The sequence below is a fragment of the Dermacentor andersoni genome, chromosome 6 (assembly GCF_023375885.2).
Source record: "Dermacentor andersoni chromosome 6, qqDerAnde1_hic_scaffold, whole genome shotgun sequence".
Classification (NCBI taxonomy): Eukaryota; Metazoa; Arthropoda; class Arachnida; order Ixodida; family Ixodidae; genus Dermacentor; species Dermacentor andersoni.
This window is the reverse complement of record NC_092819.1, coordinates 97,443,485-97,456,364: the sequence shown is the minus strand read 5'-3', so window position 1 is coordinate 97,456,364 and position 12,880 is coordinate 97,443,485. Positions and strand designations below refer to the sequence as shown.

The 12,880-nt window shown below is 43.0% G+C and overlaps 1 long non-coding RNA gene across 5 annotated transcripts in view; it reads left to right on the top strand.

Moving 5' to 3' along the window:
• The first annotated feature begins 6,735 nt into the window (after positions 1-6,735).
• The window catches only part of LOC126523089 (uncharacterized), a 29,051-nt gene continuing 22,906 nt past the window's right edge, over positions 6,736-12,880 (top strand). Inside the window, exons 1-3 of one of the 5 annotated variants that reach the window (XR_008610553.2) lie at positions 6,736-6,955; positions 7,421-7,452; positions 7,878-7,959. This is a non-coding gene — a long non-coding RNA (uncharacterized lncRNA). The other 4 variants (XR_008610552.1, XR_008610555.1, XR_008610554.1 and 1 more) reach the window with 4 other exon arrangements.

The window sequence follows — 12,880 nt, the reverse complement described above, 5'->3', positions numbered from 1 at the left end:
ATGCGCTTACCCAATTCCACAGATTCACACATTCAACCCTACTTGTCTCTTCGGAGAAACGTGCTCAGAAAGCGACCATTGAAGATGTCAGCTAATATACACAATCAACATTATTCTTGTGCATCAAACATCAATGAGCGGTGTAATCCCTGTAACGGTAATGTAATGGTAAGATGCTTCAATAATTTGCTACTACTGCAGGGGTGGAACTTCGCGGACTAGTTTGCATCTGCACGTATCCTTTATGGAAATTCAAAGTAAAATCGCTAAAAACAGGGCCAACACAAGACCAGATAAACAAGGCTCCAAGAATTAATTTTATTGCGTGCCGACTTCAATATATCCTTAAAGTACAATCAGCACCAGGGTAAAAAAGCAAACAAGAACATGCGACATCCTCGACAGCAGTGCGGTGTCAAGTGTCGGATAAGTTTATGCCTTGATTACAATGCCGCGGTAGCGAAAGTATGGTGGCTCTACTTTCACCACTTTGACGTATGGCGACAGCTTCACAAATTTCACCTTGGTCTTGCCCATAGTATCTACCTAAAATTGCGAAGCATGTGTTCACAATTACATTCGTTGCAATTTTAGGATAGACGCCTGCTTTGTGTTTCATTTCTTTTTAGCTATCGTGCTGGTCCACTCTTAGGCGCCTGTACCTTCCCGTTCCGAAATCTGCCAACCGGCCCAATTTAACATACGACTGCCTATCGTTTCTTTTTTCTGGCCTTCGTATTCAGGCTCCGACTTTTTCATACTAGAATATTACTGAATCCCCGTAGAGACCACTTGATTGCACACCACAAGTTCTCTCGTTTTTTCAATAGCAAAAAAAAAAGGAAATATTTGATTTCGCAGCCAAACTATGTCGCCATAGAATCTGCGATCGCTGAGGGCCATTGGAATAGTGAAAAAGTCACAAATAAAAGTCCCCAATAAATTTTCAAGTGTAATGGCATTGAAATGTGGATCCCCTATGGAAACAGTAGAATTCGAGGGCATCCACCAAAAGGCAAAAAAAGAAAGTCACAGGCCTGCGCGGCACAAGCAGCACAGTCACAGCGTAAGCGTTCGGCGCACAAATGAATTTAACCGGGTATGCTGCCGCTGCATCTACTTATCGCTATCATGGACCGCCGCGAGGGATGCTCATCGCTGGCGTAAATCACGCAGCCAATGCCTGCGTCACTGCCCCGTCACTTTTAAGCGGCAGCGCGCCCTCTGCTAGATGCTACGTTCGTTTGTACGCGGACAGTTTGGGAGCGCTGCAATCACGGCGCGCAAACGGGTGTACGTGACGTGGTATATTTTCGAATTCGCGGTCGCCCGCAGTAAGCTGAAAAACACTAATACTTAATAGATGGAAAATTAGAAACTATCTAATCGGACGTCTTGCAATGCGCTCTACAACTTTCTCATTGGATTTTGTTGCCTAACTTCGTTGCTTCAGAAGCTGGTTAACTAATCGTGACTAATTATCAATTAAGCAAAATAAGATAAGTAACGTGACACACTGCATACAAAAGCGAGCAACATGCATTTGGTCGCGTCGTCTTAGAGTGCCTCGACATATTTTAAAGCTCTGGTTAAAGTGAGCTGAAACAGCCGGTATATACTAATCTTTGGCTCGTAAGCCGTGCGAAATTTTTTGTCCAGTTGATGCCTAATAAAAAACAAAAAATAACAAAAAAGCGGCACGGTAGCCTAATTAGTGGCTACATAGTAGATATGGCGTCGTGCTGCCAAACTCGAGCTCACGGGTTCAAACCAGGTCATGGAGTTCGATGGGAACGAAATGGAAAAACACTCGTCTACTTCCGTTCAGGTGCACGTTAAAGAACACCAGGTTGTGAGAACTGAACAGGGTGCCTCATAATCGTATCACCAGGCTTAAAAATGCCAGAATTTGTTTAAAAAAGAAGGTAGCTGCGTTCTTAGACTTTTTCCTAGGGGCGTAAAGGAAAGAAATTATTCTCGAGTCTGATTTCTGACAAAGACATGTTACGCTTATCTTATATTTCATACCTAAATGCAATGCCGTTCCCAACCGTACGTTTGCTCAACTAAGCAGCTTCTGTATCACAAAAGGCTGGTTCCAATTATCCGCTGCACTATCATAAGGACAATAACGAAGCTATTAAAGGCACAGCATGTCTGATATACACGTAGAGATATTTGCAGATCTGCTGTGTTCGCTGAAAAGGATAAGTGTGGTACCACATTGGGGCACCCAGTTGTAATGGATTGGAGACATGGTAAGACTGTCAAAAAACGTGTTCCTTGCCTGAACCAAGTTATAAGATCTACAGGCTGCCCGAAAACGGGTCGTTTATATTGAATGACAGCTGGGAACTTGATCAGCAGAAACTATTAGCACCCGTGCGTTAATTCTCTCATGAACTGGTGCGCCTCTGCGCAACAGCCATGGCTCTCCAGCAGCAAAATCATTCGGAATCAAAGTCTTCACTTGCATCGGCCCATCACCTTCGAGACTTCAAAAGTGCTGTTATGCGTTATATTCGAACGGAAGCGACTATTTGATAATATTTATTAGTGAATTCTGAAGTCGAATACGATCTGAATAGCAAATACCATTCGAGCCAGACAAACCACACAGATTACATTGGTAAACACTTCCAGGTCCTGCTGATTCAGTCTGAGTACATAGGCAATATATTTTCCCTAACACTGTTGTTGATAGTAGTGTCTTAATTCGTATTCTCGGAAAGTCGATTGGTTCCCCTTGGGCTGGTGCGGCTTTTAAAAGAAACACGCTAATCCCGTCAAGAAGGTTTCACTTTTTCAACCAGCCAATTTAGAAAATTCGATATTTCTCTTGCATGTGTCGTTGACAGATATGTCTATGCACTCTCAGAGTTACCTAGAAGAGCATTGGTCATCTGCATCTCTTCGCAAACCTGGTTTATTTCGCTACAATATCATTTTATTTGATAATTTTTGCTGAACAATATGCCACCAACAAGAAGGGCGCGTAAATTGAGACGATATAAATAAAATTTTCTTACGTAGCTTCATGTCGCAGAGTGGCGGCTTCTGTGGCAAAAATTATGCGCTACATTTAGAAAACAATGGTAAATGTGGCAGTTCACTTGGCTCAAACTACAATTGGTACCGGTCGCCAAGAGTCGCGGGCATAGAAAAACAAGCAAAATCACTAGAAGTTTTACTGCACGGACTTTCTGCGAGGAAAACTGGGCGTTCGCTAGCGTCCGCACAACGAACGTGCGCTCACTAGCAGTCGACGCACTTGACAACGACAGCAAAATTGAAGACGCCATGTTGTATAACTCATACCTCAAATATGTGTACGTAGCAAAAAGGTGTCAATATAAACTTGCAGTATAAATAAAGCACCATTATAAGAGCGTACGCGGGCAATCGGTCTCAGCACCCGCAGCGAAATTACGTTGAATCTGCCGCTAAGCGCGTGTATGCCCCAATCCAGTTCGCTCGCAGCGCCCTCGCACAATTTTTCCACACGCGGTGCCTCAGTGGGATAACGCCGTTCGGTCCATAGAGTTTAATACAATAATTATTGCATGAAACTCTATGGTGTGGTCCACTCGACCATTTTCTATAGTCGGATCCAACTTAAGTCTGCAGTGAAGCCCCGCCCACGCCCTCATAAACGGCACCCACTGTTCCTCCGCGAGGCTGCTTATATTTCGTACTTCAAACTTTTCCTGTTACCTAAATAAGGCGTCAACCACAAAAATAAAGTTATAAATGCGTAAGTTTATACGTTTTCACTCGCCTATTATAGGAGCCTGACGAGAGCCTAATTCTTTATTGAACTGAAATAAAACGTTCGCTTCGCTGCAACTACTTGCTTTCAAGTTTCACTTCAGTTCGCAGTAAATTTTCACGAGTAAAACGAGCTCAGCAATTAAATGAACCGTACCGAGGACTTTTGAAGACTGAAATGCTCAGACTCCATACACTTTGTCCATGTCTTTTGCCCACTCATCACTTCCACCTATGAAAAGACTTCAAGAAGAGCAGACGCTCCGGAGGCAAGTGCGACGCCATTTTGAAAACGTCGCATGACGACGACTTTATTTGCTTCAGTGATTGGCAAGCGGAGTAACACAACGCCGCGCTGCTTCAGTTATGTCCGTGTGCCTTGGTTGCCAACTGCTGTTTTTCTTTTTAAGTTGTATCCTACTATAGCACACTCTAATGGAAACGAAGTGCTGCATGAGCGGAGGTCTGTCTGCGGCGGCTGCTGTGAATCGCGCCCATACGTCATCCATGTGCTGCTTCTCGCGATCGCCGGTTTAGCCCGGCAGACGCGTCACACTACGCTCCCTTTGCAACGTGCCGCCCGAGACAGATGGCCCGCGGCATCCAATATATCAAGAAATAAAACACGTATAGCGCTGCGCTCAAATTTCACATAAGGGAGTATCGCACTCGTCGGTGATATTTTTTTTAATTCTAGCATTTTTGTATACATCTCCTTAATTTTCTTTTTTTTTCCTCAATAGAATCCATCCATTCCTTGGCCAATATCCCATAATGGGTAGGAGCCACGTAGTTGATAGGATACACGAACCACCTTGTACGGCTGCCTATGCAAGTGACACATGGCGTGCCACCTGGTGTAATAATATGCAACTGCAAGGTAAAGTACGCACGTATCGACGCTACGCGGGGCGCCTCACATCGCATGACAAGTGGCACATTACGATGGTAATGATAATGATGATGATGATGATGGTAGTGATGGTGATTATTTATTGGCATACCCAGTATGCCCTGTATGTTTTCCATTCCAGCACTTTTTATACATCTACTTATTTTTTTTTTTTACTGCCTCAAGATAATCCGTCCATTTCTTGGCCAATCCCCCATTGTGAGTCTGGCTATAGCTGTGACGGACACCAGCGGCGGCGGCGGCGGCAGCGGTAGCGGACATCGCCAACCGAAACGACTATTGGAATGAGTGCATAACAGTTTACGCTGTAGAACATTTAGCAGTGGATAAACACAGTTGTGGACCAGAGAACCTAAACCATCAGATGCTATTAAGATCCGACCTCTGATACGTCTATTGGCCTCGGGCGCGACCGATGGTGGCGCTGCGAACGGCTCACCTATGACGTCTGCTGGGAGGACTAGCCTTTATCATCTACTACGCTCCGGCTGAAATGCATTTTCCTTAACTGGCTGCCACTCTCACTAAATTAAATTATCGGGTTTTACGTGTCAAAAACACGATTTGATTATGAGGCACGCCGTAGTGGGGGACTCCGGAAATATTGACCTGCTGAGGTTCTTTAACGCGCACCTAAATCTAAGTGCATGGGTGTTTTCGCATTTCGCCCCCATCCAAATGTGGCCGCCGTGGCCGGGATTCGATCTCGAGCCCTCGTGCTTAGCAGCCCAACACCACAGCCACTAAGCAGCCACTCTCATTGAGTGTTCGCTAGCATGACGCTCTCTAATTAGTGTCTATATTTTTCTCGAGTGTAAGTTTATAAGTGTTGGCGCTAATAGGCACATTATATATTTTAATTATCTTCGATAAAATGGTCAATCTGGCTAGTTGGTTGATTTGCATTTTGTAGACTTCTGAAGCGCTTCGTGTACTGTCTTCAGTTGCGTTTAAAATCCTTCCATAAAAACAACAGCTGCCATGTTCAGTAACCCAATCTCGTAATTAAGCCGCAAAACATCATGCGAAGTGAAATCGAATCTACACAGCATTGAAGCCGAAGCACAACTGCAATAGGTGGAAGCCACAGCATAGGTCAAGTCATTTAGTGGTGCATAATTAAAGCTATAGTTGACATAAACAACTCTAAATTTCACTTACAAGCAGTTATTCATGCGTAATAGTTACACAACCTTTTATCACGTTTTCCCATGGTCAAGTATGGTCAACATTATCTTCCTGGATAAGAATTTTATGATCAATTTCAATTCGCAAATTCAATGGCAATATTGATTAGCACGATAAAACTATTTCTGTTCAATGCACCTTCAGAAAACATGATACAAGTCCTAAATCAGAATTTTCTTCGCGTAAATATAAAACATTATCATTGTACTGATCAAAACCTATGTCCTCAGGTACTGAGCTCTTTCGTTACACAATTCATCAAGCGTTAACGAGCTGAAACTTCTGAAGTTGTAATTTCTATATACATATGACGCACTTAAAAAAAGTAACCTAGATCCAACGCCCATGTTGAAATCCATATGAAGCCCGTAATAAGTATAGTACGAAGTGCAATGCGTTAAAATGTGTTCGTTTTAACCATATGAGATGCATAACGTGATGTAATTATTATGATTATTTATTTAGAAATACTGCCAATGTCACCTGAGATAAAAGCAGGAAAGTTTCTACACCAAGTACATCTCAAGAATAAACCACAAAAATATGTTAACAATGTACGTTACACAGAATACCGGTTTGAACAATGATATGTGGATTCTAGAAATGACAGTAGAAATGAGAGGTTATGTGGCGATACATTAAGAGAAGAACAACAGTAAATAGGACAATCGCAGTATATATAAAAAAAGTTAAGATCAGCTGGTTTACGTAAGTACAATGCAGGGGTTACAATATACAGGACATGCTACACATGACAATACAACGAAATAAATAAACGGAACAAAATAAAGAATCGTTTAGTTGTAGTTACAGCTTCAGAAATTTTGCTAGGGTGACTGAGTCACGCAGTGTAAGTAAATCTTCCTCGACTATTGCTGTGAACTGGTTTAGCGAACATGTGTTAGCAGTTAATGGGTCACGCTTATTCCAATCCTGTATTGCTGTAGGAAAGTACGAATACTTCGGACAGCTAGAATGATGTGTGTATCCAGAGAGTTTGAAAGAGTGCTTGATGCGTGTAGGCCTTGCTGACGTTACACAATTGTATCTAATAGTGTCAGTATTCACCTGGTTGGGAAGAAGCTGGTACGTGAATTTTAGGCGTGCTACTTTCGCTCTGTTTTCAAAGCTTAAGAAAGCCAGCCCTTTTTAGTAATTGGGCGGGTGACTATGGAAGTTGCTATTTGGTAAATTTAACCTAACCGTTTTTATATGCCTTCTAGTTTATTAACGTTATGTTTCGTGTGTCGCAACCATGTTAGCGTAGTCGATAACTATTCTAATGAATGTCTTGAATGTTGCAGTTCGGTTTCAACTGGCACAAGAAGAATGTATCTTCTGAGAAAGAAGAGGTTGCTTTAGGGTGGTTGATGTGATGCTGTTAATGTGAGAGTTCCATCTAAGATTGCAGGATAGCAGTAAACGAATGTATTGATGCTCTAAAACTCGTGTTAGTTGGGCGTTATTGGTAGTGTACGGAAACCCAGACCTGTTTTGTTGTTTTTTTTTTTTGCTGGTAATTGTTGGGACCGCGGATTTATTAACGTTAAGGGTCATCAAACAATCGGTGCACCATTCCTCAGGTGAGTTAATTTCTTAGTATAGTATACAATCGTCGGCGAACCTAATTTTACGCGTATGTTAGATGGTAATTCGGTGATAAAAAACAAAAATAACAGGAGCCAAACTCTGAGGTCCATCAAATGTGACAGCAGATAATATCGAGGCCCCACGGTGAATTTCTAATAACTGTAATCGTCTAGTTAGGTACTCTTTAATGCATGTAATGACACGACTGCTCCTTAATGTTGATTCGAGTTTACTAATGATTTTTCTGTGCGACAACACGGCCAAAAGCTTTCGAAATATCTAGTAAAATTAGGTCTACTTGTTTTTAGTTATCGATGCTCAATGACAAATCCTGAATTAGTTCCATCAGCTGAGTCACAGTTTACAGCCTTTTATGAAAACCATGTGGACAAAGTGACAAAATGCTTTCTTCTTCCAGGTATGTGGTCATATGTTTCAAGACTATACGCTCTAAAAGTTCATGGGTGCTGCTGGTAAAGGAAATCGGTCTGCAATTGGAGGTTTCCGCTTTGTTTCCTGATTTGTGTACTCGGAAAATATTCGCAATTTTCGAGTCATGTGGTGATGTGCATGTTATTACTGATTTATTTAGGATTGAGCACACGTATCTTCCTAACCACTATTATTACCTTTTAAGAAACATATATTAGGTGTTTTATCCGACACGGCTCCCTTTTAGTGTCAATATTTAGTAAAAGGCTAATTAGGCCGCGTTCGGTTACTATAGCTGTTTCTAAATGTCTTAATGTGCAATAGTTAACGTGTGGAACGTTTCTGTTGCCAACAGCAAAAACTGGTTGAAAATATGTGTTAAATGGGTTTGTCCTGCAGAAGTTGCCTTCTGAGGGAACTGGGTGGTGGTTTAAGTTTAAGGTATTCCCAGAAGTTTGGGGGGGGGCTTTTCACCTTACTTTTTCTTCAGCCGCCACGCTTCTTTGCCCTTTGACACACTGCTTCCTTCCTCGACGATCACTCCCACTGAATATGTTCAAGACGTCTTCGCCCGCGCTCTCACGGCACGCCAGGTTTCTGGTTCCCGGCTCACTGATTTTCAGGCAGCGCCGAAGAACCGGTACGACCGCCGATATCGGGACGTTCGATTTCCTCCTTGCTCCGCTGTCCTCCTAGGACACCATGTCGCCGCGTCGGCTTGTCTGAAAAGCTGCTGCCGCGCTACACAAGACCCTACACGACAGTGCGTCAGCTTGGCAATGTGAACTACGAGATCCCTCCGCTGGGCTCGCGAGCCCCCACAGACGTCGTGCACGTGTCACAGCCAAAGCCTTACTTTGCCGCAAGTTCACCTCCTTTATAGATAGCGCCGAGACAGGCGCCTTTAGAGGCGCCTGTCTGTAACATCAGCTGTGACTCAACTGATGTTACGGCGCAAGCAAGAGTGGCGCCAGTCAGGGAAGGACGATTTGACGTGCGTAGGTGGAATTGGTCTCGACAGCCATCTTGTTTATGCATGATTGTCTCTCTTGTAAACATTATAAATACGTCGTTACACGGGACTTTTGCAACACGTAGCAATATTCACGAGATAAAAACGACAGTAGAAGTACGCCCGAACTTGGAGATTTATAAGCCAATTTCCAGCGAAGCTGTTTCTTTCCGGCAGTTACAATTTAGGAGTTTCAGTTTCCTAAAGGTGTAGCGCATCATTTAAAATGATTCCAGTATATGCCTCCTCTTTTCGAAATCTTGTTCAGATGTGACGCTTTCGGGTACTTGTAGTTAGGAATTTCGAAAAAGCCAGTAATTCATCAACATAGACTTCGCGTTCCCAGCGTTCCACACAATTTCGCTAAACTTGATCTCCGTGGCATATGTAGTTGTGCCAGGGCAGAGGGCTTAATTCAGTCCCTCTCGTCAGACGCAGTCATACCGCTCTAGAGTGCTTGCATACCTAATTTACTGCCAAGGCCTCAATTACACGCCGATTTTTAACTTTCCTACATGTACGACCAACTACCTAGTGTTTGCTAACACCAAGCATAAAGATGCTTCCTGGTTTAGTGCGCGGAAGAAGCGAGGCGAACTAAATATATCACGCATAAAACGCAATAAAACGAGTGCTGAATAATCATTTGCAAGGCTTCTAAATAAACCAGTAACCTTGAAGCTTCGTGGCACATTTTGTTTAATATTCACCCAATTTTTTCAAGTATAATGTTTCTAAAGCGCAGAGTTCTCTTCCGAATGCAGGAAACGTAGCTTATAAAGGAAACGAGACCCATTCTAGCACTTGCACATGATAGAAATAATTTTACAAGAGGTGCGGTTGTTTAACACACATTTAATATCGCAGAGAAACTTGGCATAGCATTCCCCCTATGTTCGTAAAATTTGACCTTGGTTGTCGTAATACTACCAAGCAGTGGTCTAAGTTTTACACCACTCGTAAAAGACACTAATAACGCTTTGTACCACTTCCACGCGTAATCTATTGCAAAAAAGCAGATTCAACCCACCCGTTTAGAACGTTGACTGCAAATTACCCATACAGCTTTCCTAATTTTTCCTAAATATATTTACGGAGAGGAAGCCCTGTGCAAAAACGTATATGCAATTGTTTACATGGGAAAAATATGTGGTGAGCGCGCAGGCTGGTCCAAAGTCACAGCTCCAGTTGATAGGATAGGATAGGATAGGATTGGATAGGATAATATATCCTTCTATGATGGTGTATGCCCACTGCGGGGGATTGGCCAAGATTTAGATGCTATTGCAGTGTCAGGTGAAAATGGATAAGAATAATGTTTGAAGAATTTGGGAGAATCGCCTTGAAACAAATGTGAATTCCTACACGACTGAACAAACATCCCTGTGGTAGTTTCCAGTAGAGGAGGCTCCTAGACAAAGGATAATCAGAATAGAAAAATTTATACCAAATTGCCTGAACGTTAGTTCTAAAATGTTTTTCCTTAAAGGAGAAAAACGGCGGCAGAATAAGAAAAAATGATCTATGGTCACATCTTCGGCATCGATTAGGCACATAGGAGAGGGTGCCAGACCAGTCCTGTGACGATAAAAGTTTAATACCGGTGTTCTACAGCGTAATCGGGCAAAAATTACTTCAGTTCTTGCAGTGTGACGGGAAGTTATGCGCCAGAGGAATAGGAGGTGTCGATATTCTGAAACATATGCTACAAATGTGTTCAAAAAGTCTTGTTCAATTACATATCTCCTGAATCTACCAGTAGTTAGGTAAGCTGATGTAGGAAGTAATTCATGTGTAATCCCTTATGACCAGGCACCCAAAGTAATCTAATTAAATTTATGTGGGCATGCACTAGAAAATGAAGTGTACGTAAGAGGTTAGTACCACTACATGTATTTGTTTTGAGTGATGTACATAAAGATAAATAATCCGCTATTATGACAACAGTCGATATTGATGAATTTAGTTCGCGTAAGGCTATCGCTAATGCTAGAAATTGAGCCAGAAACACGGATAAGTAGTCTGGAATTGATTGATTGATGATTGAAGTTTATTGGAGCAAGGGCATCTAAGGCCAAAGAGCACCAGGACATGTGCTTTGATTTAGCAAAATTGTGAGTTTATACTATGACCTAAAATAAAGGATATATAGAGGCCTACATGTAAGACAGATATATAGATATTAGTGCATCAATTCTAAAATACTTCCTAAAATAAATATAAGGCCTTAAATGCATTGGCTACAGGCACATATGTTAAATTATTCTGGATTGTCCGAATCCCTTGCTGTACCATTCTTGCTTACGCAAGAAGTGCGAGAGCTCAGACATACTTTTGTGCATCAAATTGTACCTCACTTGTGAGGCACAATCTGATGGTTAGGATGGAATGAGATGATGTCTAGAAAGGTAACTTGTGCAAGATAATTAAGCACTCTCTTAAAGTTAAAAAGTGCATCCTCTGATAAGAACATCGAGGGATGGGGTGGTATATGGTGTGAGTAAAGATCCCTAAAATGAGCCACTCGCACTCAGTGAGAGAGAGAGAGGGAGAGAGAGAAAACATTTATTTATCATGAGTTTGGACGACTTCCTCGCAGGGTGGAGCCCTTAGTTCAGGGCCCCACTGGCTCGCGCCACTCCGCGTGCCCGCCGGATCAGCCGTCGCTGCTCTTGCGGGTCTGAGCTGGTCAGCGCAGTCTCCCAGGAGGAAGGGGAAGGTGAAGGAATAGGGGAGTAGCCCGGAGGGTGTGGACACTCCCAGGTGCAATGATATACTGTGGGCTTTGCTCCACAATACGGACAGTATGAGGGATATTGTGTGGGGTGGAAGAGGTGAAGATAAAAGAGGCAGGGAAATGAATTAGTTTGAAGCTGTCGCCACGCGACGGCATCTTCTCGATTAAGGGTATTATGTGGTGGAGGGAAGTGTCTCCTGGTATCTCTGTAATATTGTAGAGTTTCAGTGTAGTTCAGTGGTTCTGTCGGTGCGTTGTCTGGGTCGGACAGCTCTTCCAATGACGCCCGGTTAGTGAAGTTCAGCACATTTTATGAGAACATGTAGGACGGTTAGGTCCTCACCGCAGCGTGTACACGTCGGTAGGTCAGTTGCAGTCAAGACGTATTTGTGTGTGCCATAAGTGTGTCCTATTCTGAGTCGTGCCAGGGTGACTTCGGTGTGTCTATCAAGCTTCAGTGGGAAAGATTTGGTTAACTGCGGTTGAAGCAGGTGCAGCTTATTTTTAACTTCCCTGTCCCGTTCAGCTTGTCAATGATTACGCAGCGCCTTTTGTACCGCAGGTTTCATGTCTGCACCAGGTACCCAGCTTACGATGTATGTATTTTATCACGATGAGCCGCTTGTCCAGTATATTTGTCTGCCATTTCATTGCCTGCGATACCAGAGTGGCCTGGCACCCAGCATACAACAGGAGCAAGGTTTTGTTTATACGCTACGTGAATGTGTTTAAGCAGCTGATTTAATACAGGGTTCAGGCTTGCTCTGCCACAGGACAGGGCTGTGACGACGGTTAATTAATCTGTGTATATTATAGGCTTTTGTATCTTGTGCTGTACTATGTACTCAACAGCGATCAGAATACCGTACGCTTCCGCTGTAAGGATGCTGCTATGGTTATGCAAGGTTTTAGAGTTGGAAAGTTTGGACCATGGGCTGCACATGATACCGAAGCTGTAGATTTTGAAGCATCAGTGAGAAATGCCGTAGATCTATACTTTTCTTCAAGGGCCAAGAAATGTTGCTGGATGAGGACACTTGGACAACTCTTTTTGTTAAGCTCTGTAAAGGACAAGTCACAGGTGACTGGACATTGCTACCAAGATGGGATGGGTTCAGCGTAGTCGCTTTTCTGCAGATCTGAAAACTACTGCGAGTTTTTCCGCAACAGATTTTACTGCTAACGGGAACGGCGGGGCGTGTGAAGGCCAGTTTAAATACAACTGATTTGTGGATTGATC